Genomic DNA, 26532 nt, shown 5'->3' on the forward strand with positions numbered 1-26532 from the left:
GGGTTATGTGGGGCCAGCCCTGCAAGGGGCTTGCAGCAGGTCCAGCCTCCATCCTGCATAAGGTCCCCAGCTCCCAGGAGGTTGCTTGGTGTCAGACCAGGACATCAGATGGGTCCTGCTGAGCATCAGAGGGGCGCTGGGGGTCTCCTGCTATGGCCAGTGAATGTTAGCCAGCTGGAGAAGGTAGAGAGGGCTGAAAAGAGGCCAGCAAGAGGGGCAGGCATTCAGGGATGGTCTGAGTGATGTCCATTGGGTAGTTATATTTCCCGGGTGTCTGTAGCCTTGCTGAAATCTTGGAAGGGGAAATTTTTCTGCTTGTTCCTAGTGGTCATGGCTCATAAATCGTAGTTTGCTGCACGGTATGGGCAGCAGTTGGGTCCCTTCCTGATGCTGTGTTAGAGAGAAGGGGGGGAAAGAAGAAGAAGAGGAGAAGAAATCAGTCTCTACTCTAAACCGAGTCTGCTCTTAGGCTGGTAGGGAGGTGGAGCAAGCCGGTAGTCTGAGGACCCTGAAGGAAGCAGATGCTGCTCAGCTTCCAGCTTCTGGATGACACTCTGATGGCAGTGCAGGCGGGCTTGGGTAGCTTGACTGGCAAAAAAATATATCAGCTGAAAATAAAAAGCAGGTTGCCTGGAAGAAGTGATGCCCTCTGTGTGTGGCTGGGCTGCAGGATTTGCTCCCCCCAGGCTGGGGGTTTGGGTCCTGTCCTGGCAGAGATGTGGGTTGCGGATTGAGCTCAGTTGTATTTTGTTCTCAGGCCACGCTGGTCCCTTTGTACCAACCAAACTGACTGGGGGGTCAGTGATCCTGGAGTTTGTAACGCTGCTGCTTGTGTCTCTGGGAGTGATGCTGCGTGTTCTGCTCACTTCTGTGTGTCCTGCAGACAGGCAGGTGTCATAACAGGTTTTGTGGTGGTCTGGTTCGTCAGCAGGATTTTTGTCTGTTTTTAGGAGAAGGGAATATTTTCTGTCTCTGCTGCTTTTGGGTGTCCTAGCCAGTGAGTCCAACTGACTCATGCTACAACAGTCATTGCCATCATCCAGACTGTGCTGTCTTTAAACATCTGAGCAGGGACATATAATTTCATGCCTCAGTTATTGCTTGTGATGCCTTGCCCATTTCAAACTGGATATCCAGGCAAACTGCTACTTTGCTTCTGCTCCTTGGGCAGAGCCTGGGCCATGCAAGTTGTAGGAAGCTATCAAGAGAGTCACTAGGAGAAGAGGTTGCTAAAGAAAAGATGTGTGACTAAGTCTGGAGAATGGGATAGAAAAGGAGAAACATGGGACAAAAGAGTTGGGGAGTGAGGACAGATCCCAATGGGACAGACAGACGTCTCCTAACCATGGTCATGGTGTGGGGAGAGGAAGGGATTCTGCCCATGGGCTTCCCAATAATGCAACAAACACCAGCTGAATGCAAAGGTCTCAAGTCCAGCAAGAAAATAGCACTGTCAAAATACATGTGAGACTTAAACAAAGCTGGTCCTGTTCTCATATAAGGCAGAAGCTCTTGGCAGCCCCCCTGGGACATGGTGGGGTGTCATCTCATCTCCCTGGCCATTCAGCTTTTCGAGGTAGCTGCTTTTGAAGCAATGACATATAGATTATTATTATATCTTTCTCATGGGGGTTACAGTAGTTTCCAGAAAGACTAAACATTCCCTGTCTGCTGAATAAACCCTGGCCCTGCTAGAACAGGTTAGGGCCAGCCGAAACAGACAGGATATTACAGACTGACAGTGCTTGTCCTTGTCAAAGTACTATACAGATTCAGAAAATACTTCAGCTCATTCTGCAAAGCAGCTCCTAGATGATCCAGAAGACAACATCTTGCATCATCGCCTGCTGTGCCTCTCTAACAGAGGCATGTGTTCCAGTTTCACTGGCTCCAGGTAACCCCTCAGGTTATGGAAATCCAGGGAGCAGCACTCAAAGGGGATGCAACAACCCTGTTTTCCTTCCAGACTTTGCCTCTCAGAGATAAAAAGCAGCAAAAAGCGTCTGCTTGAAAGCTGAGTAGGTCTTTCCACAGGGAGGATGCTGTAAAGGTCTTTCAGCTGCCTCTGGGCTGAATCAGAACCTCATGTCCTGGATGAATTTTGCATTTAATTACCAGCGACCTGTTGCAACTGCATATGGGCTCTGTGACAGCCCATCCATTCTGCTGCATTACCAGTGGGGAAAAGAGGAGCATCATCACTGAAGCCTGATTTCTTTCCTGTCAGGAAACAGAGGGTGTGAATCCCAGAGCAGTTTTGTTATACATCATCACAGTGAAGAACTCCGGCTCTTTTTCTATCCTCCCCAAATTCATGCATCTGGGAGCAGAAGAGGCGGGAGTTTTGCAGCAGGAGGCTGCACCAAAGCAGTTAACGCCGCAATAAGGTTCTGTTAAAGAAGTTAGTGCAGCATTGCCAGCTGGCCAGGCATCCCTTTCGATGCACAGGGGGGTGTGTGTTGTGCGCAGTGTGTCCTCTGAATAAAGCACACGTTGCTTTTGCCACGTGGGAAAGCAGAAGCTGGAATGGCAGCGTCCTGGCACTTTGAAAACGTGACTTTACCCTCCTTCTCCTCCACTCCCCTGCTCCAGTTCTGTGTCGCTGCTTTATTAACAGGATTCGAGCTGTGCTTTCCTTACATTCTCTGTTCCTTCTCCTCGGGATATTGTCTAATGCCTCCCAGACAATGTTTCCCCGTATTATGGTCTGCTCAGAGGAATGAGCCTCCTAAGCTTTTCTGCAGAGATATATCCACAGGGAACAGCAAGGTCTTAGAGTATGTGCTGACTCCTGAGCAGCAGATAAGATAATGCAGACCTCTGCTGTAGGCAAAGCAATGAAGAACAGAAAATTGGCAGAACGCGCTTTAGCAAACCCATTCCCTTGGAGTATTTGGAGGAGGGAAGCCTGATAACAGCAGCAGCCAAGGAAATCCCCTCCTTTTTTTCTACATTCTTCCTCCCAGGAGGTCTTGGTTGGAAATGACCTCGCAGATGGCATTTTTCAGGAGGAGCTGTGCTCATGCTGCTCGACATGACATTAAGGTCTTCCCATCCTACTGCTGCTGAGCCTGGCAAAGCTGCGGCTCATCAGCCCTCGATTTTCTGGGTTTCTCTGTGGGTGTGCTGAGCAAAGCCTTTTTCTTGGGTTTGTCGGTGCGGCTCGTGGTCCTTTGCTGTTCCAGCATGAGATGGACTGAGCAACGGCAGGGGAGCCTTGCAGGATGTGGCACAGCAAATACAAGGGACAGCGGGGGAGAAAAGTCTGTGAAAACTCATTCAGCCCATGGGGCAAATATATAATGATTGATGGCATGACCTGGGAGAAGATACAGAGAACACGAGCAGCAGGGGCAATGGGCTGAGTCTCACCTTGCTGAGAAAACCATCCCCAGCAGCCAAAGCCTGCCAGACATATTCAAACGATGGCAGCGGGTGTGCGTTCTGGTATGTGAACGTGTTTTCCAGTCGGGTCATTTGCTAAATGGAACGTGTAGCGTGTGCTTCCTCACACATTCAATTCATTTTAGAGGTAACGCAATAACTTGGCTTGTGCCAGCCCTGCCTGTGTTGCCAGGTGTCTATTTATTTCCAGTGGCTATGACAATTGAAGGATATAACTAATTTATTTTCAATACATATTTTTACTGACAGACAGTGTCCACATAATCGAGATCATCTCGTGGATATTTGTTTTGAGACATGAGTTTCTGTCAATCTGTCTTTCTCCATGCATATTTTTTCCCATTCTAGGCCAGTATTTAGTAAATAGCTTTTGCTTTTTATACTGATTAGTCCATTCTCATCTCCTGTTATACAACTTCCACTTTCCTCAAGAAAAATTCAGGCTGGTGGCTGCTTGATTTGGAAAAACATTACTTCTTTCTATTTAACAATGGTTTTCTGGAAAATGTGCATGGACATAGGAGGGAGCACAGGGTTATTGTGTTACTGTTGTTGGTGTCTTGGTTGGGTGTCTAAAATGAGCTGGATTGTTCCTGGATCATGTATCTGTCCGACATGCAAACCATGCCCTTGAGAAATGCAGACCTTTATTTCATTATTATTTTATTTATTACTAAATGGTAGGACAGTGCTTTAACATCCACCAGAAAGTTTCATTGGGGGGATGGTGGTTGGGATGAACATCTGTTCATGAAAAAAGCTTCCTGGGTCTCGAATGGTTACTGGAATTAAAATCTAACAAAGAGAAGGCTGTAGAACTTCAGCGGGGTCTTTTCATGTCAACCCCAATTTTAAGTCCTTTAATACTAAGTGTTACCACTGCGTGAAACAACTCCTATAGGATAGAAGCTTCAGAAGTGTGGCTGGGACATGGGTGATCCAAGTTTGAGACATTGGCCTGACTCAAGACCTGAGCAGCACAGGGATAAACTCCTCCTTAATTTTCTTTTAAGAGGTCTGTGTTCTGTTCTGGTTTAAGCTGTTTCTTGACCAGGCACAGTCTCCTCCCTCACTCAGGGTTTGAAATGGGAAATAATCTGAAGACCTGAGGTATCTCAGAAACGAGCACAGTCAAAGTATCAGAGACAGCTGGAGATCAGAGGGTTTTGAATGCCAAGGGAGATGAGGCACGGGGAGGAAAGACAAAGCACTTCTGTGCCTAAGAGCCAGCTGTGGGCTCAGCCTTCCCTTGCCCATGGCCTTGGCTTGTGTCATGCAGCCGGCTGCTTCGTTTCAGGGGGAGCAAGAACCACTCTTGTCTTCTAAGTGATTCCCATTCATCACTATTATTCATCAGGAAGCCAAGTGAGAGCTCCTCTGTCCCACAATCCGCACCTCATCTGCTGGGGGGGTTTGTACTCAAAACAGCATCTGGAGCTGAAGCAAAATGCAAACATTGCCCTTGAGATGAGGAAGAAATGCTGAGCAAGAGGGATGTCATTAGAGTTGCAAGGACAGAGGAGATGGTTGAGGGTTGTAAGGCTTCATCAAAATTTTCCTGGAAATTACATGAGGCTTTCCTTTGCATTACAAATACTTCTGAGTCTGGCTTCTTGCACTTCAGCTCTGCTACCTGCAAAACGGCCTTAATACCAGACAGACACTGAGAACTAGAGTGCTGGGAAAGCTGTGGAGAGGCAAGGTTGTAAAAACAGAGAACAAGGATGATAAATGTCTGTCAGCCACCATGTCCTAGTGTTTCCTCAGCCTGTGGCTCTCTGCAACAAGACATTTCATCCCACAGGGTCTCCCCGACAACAAGGAGGTCTCCTGGGTCCAGCCACTGTTTGCTGTAGATAAAGGGTGAAACCATGGGAAACATTAAAATGTACTTGTGCTCTTTCTACATGAACCAGATATAAATCTAGTCATGCCCAAAACTGTAAGTGAAGACCAGGAACATATTGAAAAAGCAGCACGGTTTCCATCTGGAGAGGTAAAATGGAACATAGCTTGTCCCAACCTTCTTCCCTACACTTCATGCAAATGGCCCTTGGAGAGTTCCTGGCAAATAATAAATAGCCTCCCAGATGTTCCCTCTTGCAGAACCTTTGTGCTTATCTGACTAAGTGCAGTGATCCCATGTGAAAAAACGTGATGTGAACCACTCTGGGTTTACCCTAAACACACCTTGCAAGGTCCTGACTGCTGCAGTTCAGTGTCCATGATCCCCATGGAAGGAAATAGGCAAAATTCGAAACGAGTGGTGATGAAGCAAAACAGTTTTCACTTTATTAAAAGAGAAAATAGGTCTGATCTCAGTGCTGGCCTGGATGGCTTTTTAAGATCCCTTCCAACAGCATTCATTTTGTGATTCCATAATAAAAAGCAGGTGCACATCTCTTTTTCATCTTTTCATGCTCAATTCGCTCTCAGTGTTCAACGACAACATGGAAAATTAGGGACAATTTGGGAAGATGGTTACGTTCCCCTCTGTGAGCCTTGTGTACAAGTTTGAGTTCACATTCCTGACCTAAGGAGAAAAACTGGCCTAAAATGAAGAGTTGCTGACAACTCTGTCTGCACTGAGCATCCCAAGCATTCACAGCTCTGACTCCATAATGAACCTGTCATGGTTTCTCTGAGCAAGCTCCTGTCCTTCCAGCCCTATTTGCTTTAAGAGGAGACAGGTGAGATTCCCTAAAAAAACCCTCAAATCCATCATTCAGCTCCTCCTGACTGAGAAAATGTTCACAGCAGCAGGGACAGCAAGGTCAACCCGAGGCGTCTCCATCTCTGCAAGTCCCTCCTATGCCTTCACAAAGGCATTTGTTAAAGGAATTTATACCTGGAGCGCCAGCCAGACTCAGCTTGGCCAGTGCAGCAGAATTATGCGTTAATTTGTTGTCAGGCAGGACGCTTGGTCAGGGTGCAGGTAATAAAATGCAATATATTGCCCAGATACTGTGATAAAGTGGGCCCAGGTAGGGTGCCGGATCGATGTGTTACTGCCATAGCTATATGTATATAGTTTTCAGAAGATGTAGAATGTATTTTGCCTACTGGGCTCATGTTACCCTTCGTGTGGCTTTCAATAGAAGAGCTCTTTGGAAAAACAGATCCATGGATATCAATCTTGCCTCCAAGATGAGCACAGCTATGAGAGAGGTGATCTTGCAGAGGAAGGAAAACATGAACAGTTCCATATTTGCAGGTCACAAAAGTCAGCAGCTAATTTGCCACCTGCGTCTGCTGAGAGGTCAAGAGAAAAAGCCTTAAACGTATTCCCTTTACTGAGTGATGAGCATAAACTGGATGGTCTTCTGAAAGGTGACTGGGATTTCCAGACCTGCAAATAAGTGTGAGGAAATCTCTTGGGGATGACGAGCTCAACAAGCCCAGATGGAAACTGAGCTAGAGAAGGTGGACACCAGAAAATAAAATTGCCCCTTGGAAGTAAAAGAGCTTGTGAGGCATTTAAACAGATTGACACCAGAATGCTCAGGCCCCACTAAGGAACAACTTCCACCCAGCTGTGAATATTTACAACTGAAGCAGGTTCCATTATTTGAGGAAAAGCTGAAGTGTTTTGATCAGTTGTTGTTGTTGTTGCAGAAAGGATTTAGCCTGTGCGTGAAGTCAGGGGGTGTGAAGTGTAGAAGTGAACAGTAATGAAAAATGCACATGTATTTGCTCGGGGTGAGGCAGATGGAAGGAGGTTTAATCTGTACTTGGTTGGATTTCCAGAGAGGACCCATTGCAAAGGAACCTGGGCCATCAAGGCCTTTTCATCTGCAATAGCAGTTGCCCAGTTCTTTGCTCCTATCAGACCAGCCAGTTCTGCGCTGTGATTTCCTCCAAGATCTTATGAAAACTGCTGCTGTGGTAGATTCTCAAACAATATTCCCATCCAAACCAATCTTCATGTAAGAATTGAAATGGTTTTCATGAGCAGTATGACGAGACAGGGTGTGGATATCATGTCCTCATCAAGAGAAGGGGTTGCTGTGCCAGATGAGAAGCTTCATACTCATCTAATGAACTGCATTTATTGTATACCACCCTGGCAATGAATCCCACAGCCACCATCCCTTCTACAGATGCTCCAGGAACGCTTTAAGTGGCCATTAACTAATGCTAAATTATGACAGAGCATCTCCTCAAATACATGTGACAACCGCATGAATAACAAATGAATTTGTTTCCGCAAAGGCAACAAGAAGGGATTGCAGTCAAATTAACATTAGTGCTGTTTGCCGCTTGACACCAACCGCAACGAGTTCCATGCGGGTTGTGTGTAATTACAGGGACACAAACGACCATGGGGTGATGCTGTGAGTGTGAAGATGCAGTGGTATAGACATTTTAATGTCTATTCTGTTAAGGATGAGCTGTGGGAAAAGGCAAATCTCAGGCTGACAAACCAATGTTATTTCTATTGAATCCCAGTGGAGTTTGCCTCCTAAAGACATTAATGAGAGTGAGATCATGATGTTAGCCCCCACAATTGCATCCATCCCTGGAAAATCATTCTCTTTTCACTTGCTAGTACAAAAAGACCCTTAGAGGTCAGTCCTATGATGATGACTCTGTACGTCCGCATCTCTAGGGGAAAATAGATCAAGGAGGGAAAGGATTTTTCCATGGTATTCAGGCATAATACTACAAAAATGCTCAAGTTTTTCTTATAGTGCCTATAGGAGTCTAAAAACTGTCTCTCTGGTGGGTGCATTTGTGTTCAGAAACCGGTGCTATATCTCTGCTTCTGTTGGCGTGTCGTTTCAGGTTGAGCTGTGGCTCCTCGTTCTCAATCTATATTGCGTATCTTGAGCTGCTGTGCAGGGTGTGAAGCAGCAGGTTAAATTAAAAGGGGTGAAGGGAGAGCAGGAAGAGGGGAGGTGAGACAAAAATGGGAGAAAACTGTGTTTATAGCAGGAGAAAGCGGAGTCCTGAGGTTGGCTCAAAGAAAAGCAGATTCAGACCAGAAGCAAGCATGGGTCTTTGAAACTCAGATTGATGAGCCTGGAATTGGTCTGAGCATTTCCATTGGAAACTTTCTATCAGAAAACGCTTTCTGAATGCAAAAAAAATTGCTTTCCTAAAGGTACGGTAATGAGGATGAGATCTCCCTTGAGAAAAATGAAAGCTTTTTATCTTAAAGTATTTCTGCTTTCTGTGAAATTAGTTTTAAAAAAAATCTCAGAGCAAAATCAAGTCTTGAAACGCTGGGATGTCTCATTGAGTGGACGTTCTGGCTTTCAGCTCATTCTGAATTAAGTAATGGAAAAAGTCACGTAGAACTGGGGAACTTTTTACCCCATGGAGTCTCTACATCTTGCATTTGTAGGCCAAGTGCACTCCAGGCTTCATTTTACATGGGTTTTGAGGGAAAATTTGTTATTGTCTGATGTTACTAAAGGTGATCCCTGAGTTATATCTGGCTTTCCCTGAAGAGGGGATTTCATATTCTGCTTTCAAACAAGTCTCCTCTTCAAAGGGCAGGTTTCAGAGCAAGATGCTTTCTGATAGACCATCCTCTGAGCTTTCTGGAGATGGTTCAGTTTTAGCCGTATTTCCTGATAACAGAAGGTTTCAGCAATTTTGCTTCCATTTGAAAGAGCAGGAGAAGTGTCAAAAACATTTCATTTCTACAAGTTTCATGAAAACTGGTGGTTAGGAGAGACCTAAACTCAATTCCACCAAGGAGAAGCAGGGATGCTAATATAACTTGAGGTGTGGGTAGGAACAGCCGACCCAGACCCAAGCATCCATAACACCATGTCAGTGTAGCGTTCACATGCTTCAGTTCAATTTAATGGTAAAATTGTCACCTTTGTGGGACAAGGGGTGTCTTCCCAGTTCCTGCTGATTATTAAACCTTTATTTTTTAAATGGATGAAAATTAAATAAGGGAGGGGATTTGTGTTAATCTGCCTCGGAGAGTGACGTGAGTTGTGATTCTGTGCAGAGACGAGAGCATCCATCGTTCCTGTTTGGAAGAAATTAAAACCAAACAGATTTTTCTTTGCTATGTCTTCACTCAAAAAAAAAGCCCCATTTTGATAGCCTTACTTGCTCTGTTTGCAAGTCAGGTACGCAGTGCACCTGAGCATCCACAGCCATTCCCAGCTCTGCAAATCTCAGATAGCTTCTGCAAGCGCCTGCAGGCTAAACAGCATCTCTAAGTAAAACTTCTCCCTCCCTTCCACTTTGGAATGCTGTTAAATGTGTTTAAGGTATTTCTAAGCCTAAGATTACTCCTCCATTTCATGCGCTGTTGGCTGTTTGGCGGTACAATTAATTGCAGAATGTTTTCTTCCCATGTTCCAAAACAATGTGTAATGGTACCCCTTTGCAGGTGGGTTGAAGTAAAATGCAGCTACCACAGGTAAATTAATGTGGCAAACTCTATAGATCAAGCAAGGACAATTTAATCTCCAGGGATGGGGAAATGTGTTGTGCATTCATTTTGTTGCAAATCAGGTATGTACGTATACAGTCCCCATTTGCCAAGTAATCTCACAAGGTGGGGAAGAGGTGTGAGTGAAGAGTTAACACTCTTATCGTCAGCCCTTTTAGCTTGTGGATTGTTGTCCTTCCTTGCTGTTTTTCCTATCAGGAGGAGAAATAAATGTATGAGTCAGGTACGTTCTTGTAATTGCACTTGCCTTTCAAAAAAAGACACACACATCCATTAAACACAATAAACCTAGAAAACAGCATGCGACTTCTTTGCTAAGAAAACCTTCAGTCTTCCCCTCCTTTAAGGCATGTGCCCCAGCAGCTCCATCTCCCTGCAGTGTTTCATGGCCCCACTTGGCATAATTTCTCTTTGCTTTTTGTCCAGGCACATCCAGGCTTGAGATTTTCCAGCGACTGGGTGTGTGACCCTCAGGCCACATCAATGTGATGTTTTTCAGTCAAGCTCCCCTCTCACTGAATTTCTAAGGACAGAGATGATTCAGTGATGCAGATGATGATTTTTTTATCACTTATTACAGCGGTGATGGACTAAATCCCAGTTCTATGCATATGATACTTGCGGGGAACCCCATGTTCCTGAGATATCCCTCTGGGGGAGGTTTTGCATCTTGCTCATGAGCTGAGAGAGTTTCCAGTAGTTCCACACTGGGTTTTTCTACCTACCCAGTGCAAGGTGGGAGAGGAAGGGAAGGCCAGAGGAAAAGGGAGTCTGTTGTTAAAATGAAGGTGGTGAGAGCCTGGCCCAGGTTGGCCAGAGAGGTGGTGGATGAACCATCCCTGGAGACATCCCAGGCCAGGCTGGACGGGGCTCTGAGCACCCTGAGCTGGTGCAGATGTCCCTGCTCATGGCAGGGGGGGCACTGGGAGCCCTGGGAAGGTCTCTTCAACCCAGGTGATTCTATGATTAGTGCCTGTGTGATCTTGACTCCAATAAAGGATTTGAGCTCAAGGGAGTGAGGGACATTCATCTGAGCCTCCATTGCTGGAAATAATGCTCAGCTGTATTCTTTCTCTATATTTTTCATGCCAGATTATCATAAAAAAAATACTCCCATGCTGAATTTCATAGCTTTCCTCCCTCCTTTATTAGTAACATAGAATTATCTTCCTATTTCTTTAAAATTTTGAGGTTTAGCAAGTAGATAAATTACACTTCTTAAAACCCAGCCCCGACGGTGAAGTAAACATTCCTTTCCTCTCAGGGAGTTATTCCTTTGCCTTGTTATTTTGAGCTCCACCATGGTTGTTGCCATGCAATGGCAACTTTGTGGAAAAGGAGGTTAAGTGCTAAGGTTAAAACAGGTTCAAGCATAATCCAGAGTGCCCTTGGCAAAGGCAGAAGTGGTTTAGTGGGTCTCGTTCATCATTGCTCGACTGCTTAAAGTGCTGGAGTGGCTCATTATTGTTTTTATATGCCTTTATGAGAGCTGCAAAAGAGCCAGAGAGAAAAGTACTTCTATTTTCCTCCCTTAACCCACACTCAACAGGGAACGATAATATTTAAGACCTCAGAGCGCAATGTAAAAGGTTTCATCTTCAGAAACCAAACCCTGTGCGTGAGCCGTGCGGAGCAGCTCAGTCTCAGCAGCTCAGTCTCAGCTCTAGATAGGAGGTTTCTCTTGGTTCGTGGAGTTATATCTGTGGCAGCATTTTGGAAGCAGAAAAAGGGAACGATTTCACCATCACAGGGCATTGAAAAATAGATTTTTTTGAAGGCTAGAGGTCTCAAACATCACCCAGCAAACACCTTCTTAGTGCTCCATCCTCATCTATTCGTTTTACATGTCTATCCCCGTTGATACGTGCGGTGGCTCAGAGTAGTCCATATCCAAGAATTTTTATATAGATTTGTAAACTACGAGAATGATAAGGCAAAGGTCCTGACTAGGGTTTTTTTAATTGACTATTTTAACATTGCATACATTGCCAAGGATCTTTACAAAACTATTTCTTACGGAGATCAGGATATGTTAATGCCATTGGAAAAAGCAGCGCGAAATGCTAGCACAGAGTGAACAGGTGGTCACGCGTTTAAAAACAATGAACCCAAACTGGAACAGGTACAGAGGAGGATTAAGGAAGAGAGGCACCTGTTCTAGGAGAGAAGATTATGAGAATTCGGCTTGTTTAAGCTAGCAAGGCAAAGGCTGCGTGAAGGGCTGTGATTACTCTGTAGAAAACACGTCAAGGGGATGAGCACTGAACTGTTTTCAGCTAAATGATGGTGCTGGCTTTGGAGCGAGTGGTGTAAATTGGTCATAGATAACCCTGTGCTTCGAGTTAGAAAGGTATGGGTTTTTATTTAAATGCCTGAAGGAATGAAATCTTGAAGTAACTGGGAATAATGAGGATAAAAAGCCTAGCAGGTTTTAAAGCAGGATCATCCCTTGCGGATGGGATTATATAATGTGGTTGCCAGTAACAGGAGGCTGCGTTCAAGGACCTCTCCAAAACGATCCACGCCAAAATTGCCCTTCACTGAAGGAATGGATTGTGTGTACACCAGGTTTGTGGGTGTTTGGCACATCTGGTATCAGTTCAGCAAAGTGGTGGGGGTGCCTGGGAAACCCCAAAAAACATGGTCATGTCCTGGAAAGTTCTTTCCCTTCAGTTCTTGGAGGCACATAGTGTGAATTCTGGTTTTCTTGATCACGGGAAGATTTCAATACACAGCTTGTAAGATCCGGAAATTTGAGTAACTCAGACCCTGTCTGTGTCTGGATGGAGATATTAACACTTAGTCCATCAGGGTACAAGTTCATGGGTGCTTAACCCTGTCCAGTGCTGTGGGAAGGTCCCATGTGGTTGAGGGTGTTTGAGTTCCTTGTTATGAGCATCTACCCAAATCATGAGTGTGAGACACCTCAACTGCAGACAATCATCTCCAGTCTAACAGCCTCTCAACCTTACACGATAATGTCAAGTTGAGGACATCCCTGAGTGTTATTCAATGTTTTAACCTTCCAGGGGTGGTAAGAATGTCCTGGGGGTTTTACTAATGGCCAATCTGACTGAAATCAAGGCACTGGATATGGTGAGATTTTCGTTTATCATCTGTATCGATGCAGGATCTGTGAGCCCCCGGAGTGCTGTTGTATTTGACATTGTACAAAAATTGATCAGGAAGATGGTCTGTCCTCTCTATTGCTTAAAAATAATATAACGTTATCTCTGATTTAAGGGATCTCTGAGCAGCAAGGGAGAAAAAGAGGGGAAAGCATCAGCTAGATTGATTCTGACTAATAGCTTTCCAGTACTCATAATACAACAGAGGGGGAAATGCAAACCTTAATTGTAAAGACAATAATACACTCCCTCTGCAGAAATGAGTTAGTTGGTCTTGATTTTATCCACCTGAGAATGCTGATTATTGTCTCACAGAACAGAGCACCTGGTCTATTATCTCATAAATAAGCAGGAGCAAACGCATTGTTTTCATTACAAAGCGTGGCCCCCCTGCAGCGCTGCCATGTACTGCAGGAGAGGAAAGAAATCTGGAAGTTTGCCCTCGGGTTTCCTAGAGAGACAAGACTGTGGTAGCGGTTAGAGAAGAATTCACTCTGCCCGCCAGGGTTTCCCTCCCACGGCTTAAAAAGCGGTTGTTGTTGCTATTAATTAGAGCTGTATGGAAACATTCATGGGCAAACCTGGAGCCACGTCAAACGTGCCTTGCGGGGTTGTGTTACGGGCAGAAATTGTAAATCAGCTCCCTTGAAAGATGCTCGGTGATGCCTGAAGGGAGAGAGTGAGCTGGAGATCTGGCATCAAGTGACGCGGGAACGCATTTAGGACAAACCAAGGCCCAGATGTGGACTAATTAAGACTCACTTTCTGTTGACTTAGGGGGTATTATCTAACAAATCTGGGACTGGCATCACAGCTTTGTGCTGAATGTGCAGTTCAACCTCCTTTCTTTGCTCTGAGTCCATTTTGTCCCCTTTTGGATCCTAAGTTTTGTGCTTGAAAGCTTTACTCAAAGCGAGACCAGCAATGACCCTGCTGACACCGCTTTGTGCTGCAGCCAGAGCTTGTACTACTGAAACCCTTTGGTGCTTTGCTAGATTCACCTACAACCCATCTCCAGAGGGATTAACCTTGTGGAAAGGAGAACTGTGGATCAGGATGGCTAGGTCTGGGCTGGTCCTGCTGCAAAGGAAGGGATGCTCTGCTTCACTGATGCAGCCAGCAAGGAGAGAGACTAAAAGTAGATGCATACTGCTCTTCTGGAGCTCCCTTGGGTGCTGGAATCAGCTCTGTGGTCAGCAGGGAAAGGTTGGTGTTGGTGAAAACACAGCAGGACAGCAGCTCCAAGGGTCTGCCCCAGCCAGCAGCTCAGCACCACGCCGACACACGTCAGACGGGGATGGGAGAGAGTTTTCCATCTCTCACTGTTGCGTTCCAGATCATTTGCTCTGACCGTGTGCATATGTCGTCAATTCACCAGCACCTTTAGGCAGTCAGTTATAATGCACATTTGCTGGTTTTTAATGAATGTTTGTTCACTGGAGCATTTTCCAGAGAGTGCGCATGGTGCGCAGGGCCAGCCCACATCCCAGCAGCCTCCAACACAGTCTAAGGTGAGGAATCTTGCTCAGAAACAAATCCAGAATGTATTATGTGACACTTGCCGCCTGCGGTGTGAGACAGGGGGACTCTGTGTATGGGAGTCTTGCAAGAAAAGCCAATGCAGATTGAAGACTTCTTGGCAATGCAGTGGAAAATCCCAGGGATAATCTGGGATTTCTCTGCTGAAATTCCCTTGGAATCCAAATATAGTCTCAGTCACTGTCACACTGAAGCATCTCACCTGTTCCCACAGCAAGGTTTGGTATCTGGGCCACTATTTCCATCATCCATGTGGAGAATGGAAGCAAAGCAGGGTCTATTGACTGCAGGGTGATGAGTGGCCTTTGAGAAACATCCCAGGAGCCCCAGATCTTCAGCAGGTTATTGAGAGACAGAAAGGATATAGACAGAGCCAGAACTGAGTGTGATTCTTCTAAAGATCCAGGACTCGTGCAAAAAAAAGCAATTCATGGGCTATGTGAGCACTTCAGAGAGTGTTGGGAGCCCAAGCCACTTTGTTGATAGAGAGAGCAATGCAAATTTATAATTACTGTAGATAAACATGTTTGAGTTAATTACTTCTCCCATTTGACGGCTGTGCAAATGATGCAATGACTAATAGAGACTGCTTTCCTTTCTTCTCTGCTGTGAAAGCCAAGGCTGCAGCCTGTGCTTGGGGGGGATGTGCAAGGGAAGCCAAGGAGAGGACACCAAAGTCAGGCAGCTCTGGATCTTGCTGGGGGTTTGAGTGTGATATTCGGGAAACCAGACCTGGATTTCAGAAGCTTTTACTTCTCTTTGCCCTCAAACGCAGCTGCTGCTTGGACAAAATCAGCCTGGCTTAAAAGTAGGTCAGACTCTGTAGAACTGAAGTCATCTCAGGATGCTCTGTGGAAGAGAAATACATGTCAGTGTAACACCACTCTGCATAGTGGCTTTTAATAGAATTGCTCTCCACATACTGATCCATGAGACTCAGACAGTGGCTGTAACAGAGGAAATGCTGCATCCAGCTGGGACAACCCACAAATCCCACCTGAAGGGATGGACTCAAGCAGAGATGAGGACAGTGCAAGAGAAGCATGGGAGTGAAGGTTCAGATTCTCAAATTGCTTAAAAAAATTGACTTGGAGAAGCACAAGCATCCTGAGCACCTTATTATCAGCTTTGGGGTCCCAAAAACTGGTTATCCACTCAGGCCAAGATTTTTTTGTTGCTACTCTGTACACAATTCAGTCTGGACTATTTCAATAGCACAAAGGCATCCTGGACTCTCCCTTTCAGTCTCAGACTCATAATTAGCAGTTTAGGGCTCTGAAGAGCTTGTTAGCATTTTGGGAATCGGAAAGCAACACCAGTGAATCACGATTTCAGGCACCTGCTCAGCAGCTGTGAGTTCTGGATCCCCTCTGTTCGCAGTCACGGGGACTTTCAAACCTGTTTTCAGGGAAGTGTTTCCATTAGCCTGGAGATAAACTAATACTTTGTCTCCTGTCATTCCTCAGCAGCCAAATCCTTCTGCTTTGTTTTCCTGGGAGGCAGCAGTCCCAGGCACCACTTGCCCCGGTTGCTACGTGCTCTAAAAACTGTGTTTAGTTTAACACATTAAGCCAATCTGCTCCCCAAACCACAGCCCTTGGGGGAGCTTGGTGGTGCTGCTGATCCGACACTGCTGGGTACGCTGTTTCTTTGGGAAGGCGATGAAGAAGAGAGGAAGATGTAAAAGCAGATGAGCACAGCACCCTTGAGCGACTTTCCCTTCTCCCAGAGCCGCCCACCAACTCATGGAAACACAAAAGAGAATAGAGAAATAACATTTGCTGACTCTCTGAGGAACATGAGGCTGAAGCAAACTCCATGCGAGGGATGTATGCATTATTTACGGCTCTCCGTGCTGTGTGCTATCCCCCACTGCATGAGCAAGTTTTCTTCTTCAGAGAGATGCTCTTCACAGGCAGTTTAAACCCAAATCCTTCCTTTTTCCACCAAGCTGGGGCTGTAAGATACAGAAGCATAGCTGCATTCCCTTCATCTCCAGGTGAGATGGATTTGTCAGCCCAGACATGTGTGGGATATGGACCCACAACCTCAGAGCTCCCCCCTTCCCCAGGCAGGGTTTGCTGTCAGTGCCCTCGCCAGTTCGGTTTGAGCTCTGCTGAGCCAGGGAGCAATTAATCCTGTGTTGTTGTGTCTAGACAGACCTTGGAAATGGTGCTTCTGAGTCGAGATCTTCCAGCTGGGGGTCCATTCCTTTCACAGACAGTTCCAATGGAAATTTCCCTTGGAAACGCTGCTGCTGCTTTTCCAAGTGGGCTGGGACCAGTTCCTGTTGATTCGTTCCGTGATGCATGTCAAATAAATCAGAACAAAAATGAGAGTAGCATGAAGGTAAAGCTGATCTGGGCTTGTTTGCACCCCCTGTGTTACTGCAAAATGTTAAACTGTATTATAACACGATAGGTTTTTATATTGTGTTACACTAGGCTTAATATATTATAAAGAACTTATATTAAATATATATTGTATCTATTAATATATACAATATTAAATAGATTTATTATGCACATATATTATTAAGTGGATATTTAGCATAAATGAAAGTAGGTTTGTTACTATCAAATGCCATCAATATTTCAGTACACCAAGATGTTAAAAATAAAAGGAATTCAAGTGATAAACTTTAACTGTCTGTTTTATCTACCTAAACCAAAATACTCCAGCATTTCTGAAACAAAATGAGAGAGTCCAAGTGATTCATTTAGACTTTTGTCCTGAAGTGGATTTCACTGAATCAAATTGCATTCACATGTAGGTAGAAAAGGGTTCCCCATGGGAATAGACGTCCCCAAAGACCCTCCATTAACCGGTAGCCTCCTGATACACAGCAACCACAGGCCCCCACAGGGGAAAATACCCTATAAAATACACAATCATACACACAGACTCTGTGGTATTAGCAGCTAATGGTTCTTTATTGGTATAAACCACTCGGAGTGACAGCCTGGGACAGGAGGAATTTATTTTGCTTAGCTTTGCTTCTGAATGTTTGATTCTTGGAAGAGCTGAGGGATTTCTGCTGAATTTGGCGAGCCTGAGCAAATGGAGCAGAGAGAAACTGGGGAAGGCAGGCAGCTATTTTGCCTCCATGGAAAATCAAATCTCCACGAGGCTTCTCTGGTGAGACTCAGCTATAAAAAAGCTCTCTGAAGCAGCTTTGGGTTGAGATGTGGTCACAAACACTGTGGTGGTGAGAGCCCTTGATGCCTTTGTGCACATTCCCCCAATCTCACTCCTTCACCAGCTTCACCACCTTTACAAGTCCATTACCATCCACAAAGCTCAGTCCTTGACATTCAAGAATGGCGTTTCTCAAATTCTTCTTTAAAGGAAGGTGTTTTCTAGAAAAGATCTTTTAGACCTTTTATAGGATTAGAGATGCTCGCGTGAGACGAGCCAGCTAAGCGTTGCTAAAGACATTCGATTAGCTCTTGCAAAGTTAAAAATCAAACACCTTCTCTCTTATACTCCTGCATATTAAAAAATAAATAAATGAATAAAAAGCCATTGTTTTAGGTATGCCTCAGCTACTTTTAAAGAGTAACTCACCATGAGATACAGCATTGTGTTTCCCAGCTCACAGGTGCAAAGACGAAGTGAATTGCGTTCCCATTAAACAGCTGCATGTGAGCTAGATGCTCTTTCAGGTCATATCCCTGTGCAGAAAATGGGCTCTTTTTTTCTAAGAGTGTGGAGGTGACAAGACTCCGGAGCTTTTTAGGGCCTGGGATCTCTCATGCATCAGTTGGTTGGGCAGCTGTTCCCTCTGCAGTCACGCCCACACATGGTGCATGGAAGAAGTGGAATGCTCTTGATGATGGCCAGGCAGAAAGCCCAAGTAAAAACACCCACCAAGTCAAGAGAAATTGCCAAAAACCTTCCTTTTTCTCTCACACCAGCACTACTTATCCTGCCCACAGACCAGCTCTCACAGTTGGGTTCAGCTGGTGGTTACATGAGATGATGTGTCACATACATCCAGGCTCCTCTCTTGGCTCCTCTAGTGACTAGTGCTGGTGAAAGCAGCCAAGCCAGCATGAGGAGCAATTTTGGGCCAGCAGCTCTGAGATGGCTGCAAGGAAATGCTCCATTTCTGAGCTTCTCATCTTAAGGTGGAAGTTCCCCAAATGGAAGCAGAAACTCTGAATCATTATTGTCATTATTAAAATAGGATTAATGTGAACATGAGTTCTTAATCAGTGGACCATAAACCTCCATCCTCCCCAAGGGCTGATTTATCCTTTTTATTTTTTTGTCAATGGGGGAAGTATGGAAGAGAGAAGAGATTATTTTTGGCTTGGCCACTCACCTGTGATAGAGTAAACTGTCCCCTCTATCCCAGCCTGATGGTTTAATCACTGCGAAAGCTCCCGGTTATGAGCCATGATGGGGCTGTAGGACCAAAGAAACCACTGTTGAGGGGGAGGTGGTGTCAGAGCTCAGTCCAAGTACCTGGAAGCTCCTCTCCTGAGCTGCTGGTGCCTTCTCAGCCACAGGCACCCCCGTGGCTTTGGAGCTGTGGAGAAATTCATTCTCTTGGGTGCATACACTAAGGGCTCCGTGGCACCATAATGAAAAGCACTGCAGATTTGTCAGTGTGGCCCTGGGAAGACTTCTCACAGGAAACCACTATTTTTCCTCTCCCTTCAAGGATCTCACACTTTTTATTCCTCACGTATCCACATAAGGCAAGGGTCGGGCTTGTGATGAAGAAGAAACACCTTCCTCATCCCTCCTAGGAGGCTTGCGTCAAGAAGATGCACTGTAAATAACCCTTGTTTCCACTCGCAGCTGTGGGGTTTACGTTCTGGGCTGAAGAGATAAACCAACTCCCCGCTCACAACGGGGAGCATTCGTGGCATTTATTTCCAATCCTCTCCCCCTACACACCCACCTTGGCATGACAAATAAGAGATTGTAATTCTCGGGGAGGCATGCTTTATGGGAAGCAATGCATTTTCCTGTCCAAGCAGCTCAATATTATGTAGCTCGGCAGTTGATACGAGGTTTGGGCAGTATATTCTCTGGCAGACTTGCCGTGATTTTCCGATTCACTGAGCTAATGCGGGATGATTAAGAGAAGTCTTCCTTACTGGCTACTACTGTAATTTTTCCCCTGCACCACGTAATTGTTTCCTAATTTACTTTTGCACAAATGGGGGTCTTTCTCCTTTCTCCATATAGGTCTAAGGTTTAAATTCTCTTTCTCTCTTGTGCACCCACAATGACCACGTCCCATGGAGAAGGCTCAGGGAGCACATTCGTGTGTGTATCTCAGTTCTGTTTAAATTCACTGCTCTATAAAACTGGAGAATACAGTCTGCATCTGCTGTGACCTGTAACTCTTTTAAGCAATTTATGCGTCAAAGCACAGACTGTCCAGAAAAGAAGGATATGCTGCAGATGACCCTCAGTACCTGAGACACAGTTTTAACTTATATTGAGAACAGGCGGCTTTGTATTTGGGTTAGTCAGCTACTGAGTGGTTATCTGTGCTGCCCACACTATGCTTTTGTTTCAAATACACCCAGGTCCTGTCAGCCCTAGGGCTCTGTAATTGTCAGCACTGTTTCAGTGGGACTTATTGGCATATTTGGCTCTTTCTATATCCTCATGCAATCTCTGTCGCTGATACTTGGCATTTAACTAGCTAATATCATTGTCTTGACATAATTTGGAGGCTGTCCTGCAGTCAACAGGTTATAAAACAGCTATTTGCAGTGCAGATACAGTCCTCTCCTTCACCCTGGGAAATTACATATGCCGGTTCCTACAGACATTGTCTAACAGCCCATCTCACAACGTATTGATGACGGCTCTGCTTCTTAAGATCGTCTTCACGCTCCATTGTTGGTCGTACTGGTGTCACTGCCCCAGCATGAGCTGCTTCCAGTTTTGCTTCTAGTCTCATCAGGGCATAAGGAGCATAACAGAAATACAAGCATGTCAGAGTACAAGGAATCTGTTAATAGGGACTTTTTGCCCGTGGGAGAGAAAGCGTTAAAGATAGAGACATTGTACTGCATGCCAGAAAAGTTAACATTAGCAAGGCTGCTTTCTGCTTTTATTTTGGAGCACGACATAGATGTGTCTTGTAGGGGAATCAGATACCTCGATTCTCCTGTGGTTTTTATTTACTCACAGAATTCACTAGAGGATGCAGAGTGCAAGCAATGAAGGACAGGCTATGTACACACCATAAATCGATGTGGTAGCACAGGTCTGGGTATAAATTCCCTCCTGTACCACAGGACTGGGATAATTCTCAACACCAGAGGTAATGGTGGCTACATAACAATTGAGATATAGAACACTATAATATTACCAATATAGTCTTGATGATTACCACTGAATTCAGAAATTGCATTATCCTCTTCATTGGTATTTTATGACTGTGCTTATGTTTATGTTATTTTTGGTGTGTGTATGAGAACACTGGTTAGAAAAGACAGGAGGAAGAAACAGGGGTTATCACTGGCCCAGGGACAAGCATAAGACATCACTTTTGATTGAATGAAGATAGAAGCAAATGTAGATCAAGGCAAAGCATTTTGAACAGGGATAGAAAAATATTAACGCACTTGTACACAGAGAAATTCTGGTCACATGAACAAGAAATCATAGAATTAATGGATTTCCCTTGACCTTCTTTAGGTTGCCTGTTCTGCTGGCAACACCCAGAATACACTGTCCTCACAGCAGCAGTAAATTTTTAGCAATGCACCACAACACCAGTGAACAAAATCATTTTCCTGGTAGGGGTGGTTTGCCCATGAATGGATAATTATTGACCCAGCAGTTCCTCTGGTTGCTGCTGGGACAAACTGGCCAAAGTCAAAGTTGATGGGAGGGAAGTATCATCTCAAATAGAAAGGTTAGGAGAACCCTTAAGCATATAAATCTCTGGTAAGTGTGAAACTGCGTCCTGGTAAAGATAGTGGGATGACAGCTGGGACAGCTACTAAAGAAACACGTTAGACAAATGTCTCTGGTGGTCACCACAGTTTGGAAGGGACTCGGTGTCCAAGAAGAGAGTAATCCTGGCAGAGGATGTGGGCAGAAAGATGGAAGAAGCATTTGATGTTGTTGCAGGAGCAGCAGAAGCCTGTTTGGGGAGCTCTCAGCAGCCTCACAAGTCATTTTTGGTTGGGGTTGCTCCATGCTGGGTGGGAGCTCTGCTGATGGATGGCACCTAATGTAGACCCAGAGGTGACAGTGAAACAAATGGCCATGACAGCCTGTTATCCATTGACTTTGCTTCAAGGCCTTAAGTAGGAGAAGAGCAATTTCTCTGTGCTATATTCTCTCCTTGCAAATATAGGGTTACTTGCCCCTGTTATAAGCATGAGAGTGGAGACAGGGTCTCTTAAGACTTTAAATCTGAATATAAGCTGAAGTGCATCCCCTGCTGTCCCACAAGAGCCCCTGGCCTTCCAATAGTAATTAATTTAGTTGTAGGCTGCCTCACGTACTTGGCTCTAGGGATGCAAATTGCACCTGTTGATTGAATTTGTAGCTCTACCTCCCTGCTAGCCCCCAGACAGGATCATCAGTTATCATTATTTATTAACACGCAGCATCCTTCTCCTCTCCAAAGGCATTTCACCAGCTAGACAGACCGTGGCTCTGTAATCCAAGCAGATTGTGATGGGAGGTGAAGGTTGGTTTGGAGCTCCAGGCACCATGGAAGAAGGCTCAATGTGTTTGCGCCACATTTGCAGTTAATTTTCCCACAGCACAGTGCTACAGGCCTTTAGTTCCTGAATCTCATCAAGCTTTTGGGTTTGTATTCCACAAAAGGAGTGCTGTGGTCCTTTCACTCCGTTTTGGGATGTTAACTTGAAAGACACCAGAGGTGGCATGTAGTGAGTCAGTGCAAAGGAATCTGTTACACTGGAAAAAAAGGAACAGATTTTCTAGTACACCGAGAATATACCCAGTTTCCTCCAGAATAAAGAGCATTGCTCCATTTTTGCCTGTATCCTGACTGCAGCACTGAGCAGCCCCTTTCTGTCAAGTAGAAGCCACAAGAAAGCAGAAGACGACAAAAAGAGACAACAAATCACTATTGTAGGTTTAAAAAATAAAGCGGGGGGGGGGTAGAAAAGTGTCTTCTGTCCTCGTTGTTGTGCCACGTTAGCAGCACCATAACTCTGACAGGACTCAGGAAGGTATAAGAGAAAGATAGCAGAAGAAATGAATTCCAGTCAAGACAGGCTACGATCATTAAGGGAGTTTTAACCTACCCTGAAGCGATGCACTGCAAACCTCTGAAAACGTAACCTCTCTGTGACCTTGGAAAAGATTTTTCCCTGCTTGAAAATAAAATTCAGAAGGGGAGAAAGGAGAAAATTGATAGAATAAGCACTCCAGACTTTAAACACAGACATTATTGAACACAGCCTACATAAAGCTTTCTGAATCCCTCATGCAATTTCTCATGAAAAATCTTACCTATTGTTCCATCTTATTTGCATTTGGCAGAGTGGCTGATGAGCAGTTAGAGCAATAGATTAAGCACCAAGGTTTGCAATCCTTGGTACAGGCAGAATGAAACGAAGGCCCAGGACTAGGGGCTGTGCTATTACCTGACTGTAATGCAGATCTATACGCTGCATTTCTTGCCAACACCTCAAGGCTAAAAATAGAAACGTTTTGTTCACAGTCAGCATGCAGGAAGAATCTGAGTCCGGGGAGTGGGGACATTACAAAGTCTCGCAGGAAAATCTCTCATTTGTTAGATGTACATGACCAATTGGCACCAATGACAGGAGCAATGAGCATCACCAGCTACTCTGCAGCAGCATGAAGAACAGAGTTGGCTCAGAGCCTACAGACAAGATCTGAGAAGACGAACTGAACCTCAGAGATGCTCCTGTTGGGATCATGATGTTAGGCAGGAAGCACATGGGCCTCTGTGCCCCATGGGGAAAGAAACACTTCAGCTACCACCTCCATCCATTCCAACTTACCTGAGTGACACGAGGAGCTGCACCCCACAGGTTTGATTGCAGTTAAAATCTGAAGTAGGGTCCTGGCAGCATCACAGGTTGGGGAGCTTCATGGTGGCCATAGCTGGTGTGGTTGGGTGGCCCATAACTATCTTGCATCAGTTCTGGTGACCAGCCATTGAGACTGCTGTCTGTAGAATGAACAGGAGAAGATATTCAAATCACTCACCCGTGTCACTAGCTATGACCAGATTTTGGTTTAGGGTGAGCACCTGCACTAAGAAAGCTTGGCCAGGAAGGACAAAGAGATTCGTACCTATCGTGATTGCTAAAGGAAAGAGAAGGTGACAAACATGCCACACTTAAGCCAACCTTTGTACCTTATTCCATGACCAACCCATTCTGCCAGGTCAATTCACCCACTTCCAACTCTTTAGCTCAGGACCCATCTGATTTGCCACCAATGTCATGTTTCCAGCTGAGGTGATGGAGGGGCCATTATGTTCTTGAGACAAGACTCTGCTCTCAGCAATGATAGCTACTGAGATTTCCCACCTCCTCCATCTCACCAGCCACATCAATGTCTGGATGACCTGATCCTCAGCAGAGAAAGGTGGCTCTGGGCACATCTGGGAGCCTTTCAACCTCTTTGGGACCTCTGCCATGTAATGACAACCTGGATGATGTCAGCAGCCTGCCAGGAAGAACAGGAAGGCAGCTTCACATCCTCTGAAGCTCATGAGCTATAGAAAAACAACACCACCTTTTCAGACTTGTTTCGATTGGCCACAAACACTGATCATGGCTGATGATCCAAGGGAGTTCATGCCACTCTCCTGCTCTCTGATATCATAGCGACCACAAGCACAGGCAGTGGGAACCTTCCAAGGAGTGTCACAACAGGTTTTTCCAACCTTGTTGAAGTGATTGGGGTATAACCCACTGCCTCAGAAATGGTCACAAGGCTCTACTCTGAGCTCTGTTGATAGGACCTTCCCATTGATGTAACACTGGCTTAGATTGTTCTTGATGTAGTACACCCTGTTACAGCTTCACTATCTTGCCATGTTCATTTGGGGCAAATATTTGTTTTGGAGTAAGTTTTACCCCTTTCGGGTTTACATTAGGATAGTTCTCTTCTTCCTGCATGTGCGTCGGTGAGAAGTCACCTCTCCTCAATTACATTTGTAAGCAGTGCAATCGTGGTGAAATGTCTATTTACAGTCAGACTTACTCTTTTTCAACAGGTCCATGCAGAGCAGCTTTTGCTTCTGGCAGGAACAGCCAAACACCCCCTCAGCAAATGCTAGAGCCAGTAGGCAGCCAACCTCTCCACTTCCTTCTGAAGGTTCAGCTATTCTGCAGCTTGAGGTCCATAAGTGAGGTCCTGACGCCCACTGAGGAGGTGAAAGGCAGAGTGCGTGCGGTAACGTATATCCTAGGAAGAGTTAAGTCTTGATGTGTTTGACTTTCTCTCAGTGACGCATCTCAGGGATGCGGTTGCAGCCTGTCCTTGATGTTTTAGACCAGAACATCGTGGTAGCATCAAAATCTTTTGAGTGTTGTTTGCTCTGGAGGGAAAGGGGGCGGTGAGGTAGAAGAGATGGAAGGGAAAAGCGCTAAAGCTCTTTACACCAAAGGGAAAGGAGATCATGACCCTTTAGCTATGGATGCCCCCAAAGCCAGGCAGAATGGGATGTTGGCATGGGAGGAGCAAGGATTATGTCAGTGTCATGTGTTTCCTTTCTCCACAGCTGCCACTGGATGGAAGTAACATGAATCACCAAACACCACAGCTTTGTGGTGTGACCATGCAGGGAGAAGGAGAAGCATTGCACCCAATACTTGTCACCATCCCAAGCTCGGACCAGCCATCCCAAAGAGGGATGTCACTGTGGGTATCTCTACCATAGGCCTTGTCCAGGAGGTGCCACCCGCTCAGTCATTGCCCATAAGAAGAGGACAGTAGTTCAGGAGTGACTACATGATGAGGAGAGCATCCACAACACTGAATACCTCGTGGTCTTATGAAGAATCATCTCAGAGTCTGTGTTTTAAGGAGAGAACGTTAGACCAGATTTTGGATCTCAGACAGACTATGGATGTCATCTTTCCCCATTCCCTGAAACAGTTGCCATCTCTAGGTTAAGAAATGCCTAAAAGGCACAGTGTCAAAAGCAAGACCTCTTCCACCAGCCTCCAGAAGACCCAGCGGCTGCACAACAGACTAAAATCTTCATTTGAAAACTTTTCCCAAACACGGCTCCTCAGCATCATTTTTTCTGGCCCATGTGGCCTCCAAATTGCAGACACTGAAATACTCCTGGACGCATCCCTCTGTTCTCATTTCATTGACTGTAGTACTCTTGCACTATTATTGTACATTGGGTTGACAATGGCATAGCGTGTGAGCTTCAGGTGCAGTGTGCATAGGAGAAACTGGTCTCCCATAAGACATGTCCTGTGTTGCTTCTAGGTGGTGATATTTCACTGATGGCTGCAAGATGTGACCGATGGTTGCAGGCGTATCTGGTTCTTGTGGGGGTTCTCCGGTTCAGACTGTCCTCTTGCTTCATAGCATCATGATCCTGTCTTGGTTGACCATGTAGCCTCCAGAATCAGCTAGGAAAGGTGGTTGAGACTCCTCTTTAGAGATGTTAGGGTGCAATCTGCTTTCATTTCTGCCCAGACACCTGTGGTATGTGCTAAAAGGGAGCAATTTAGTTTCCCCTGCTTTGATACAGAATGAGCTGGAAACACAGAATATTTATCTAGGTCTCTTGCAAATGATACTCGCCGTGAATGAACACTGATGATAACTGCAGAGGACTTCATTAAACATTCTCTCTCCCGGATGGTGCTTGTTTCTCTCCCCACCACACATAAGCTGCTTTTTCATTGTGAGCAACAAATTGGTTCCCGCAGTCTGTTGTCATTTGCAGCAACACCAGGAAACGGGGAGCATGGTGCCTCTTCAGATCCAGAAATGTGCCCTTCATGAGCCTTGGAGACCATCCCTCCAACTGCCAGGCACAGAACCAAAGGATAGATTTTTGATACCGGATGGAGA

At 45.4% G+C, this 26532-nt stretch overlaps 1 protein-coding gene across 1 annotated transcript in view; it reads left to right on the forward strand.

Annotated features, from left to right (window-relative positions):
* The window catches only part of LOC308049983 (acid-sensing ion channel 2), a 397691-nt gene that overhangs the window by 781 nt on the left and 370378 nt on the right, over nucleotides 1-26532 (forward strand). The window lies entirely within an intron of this gene.

Source organism: Nesoenas mayeri (assembly GCF_963082525.1).
Source record: "Nesoenas mayeri genome assembly, chromosome: 26".
Lineage (NCBI taxonomy): Eukaryota > Metazoa > Chordata > Aves > Columbiformes > Columbidae > Nesoenas > Nesoenas mayeri.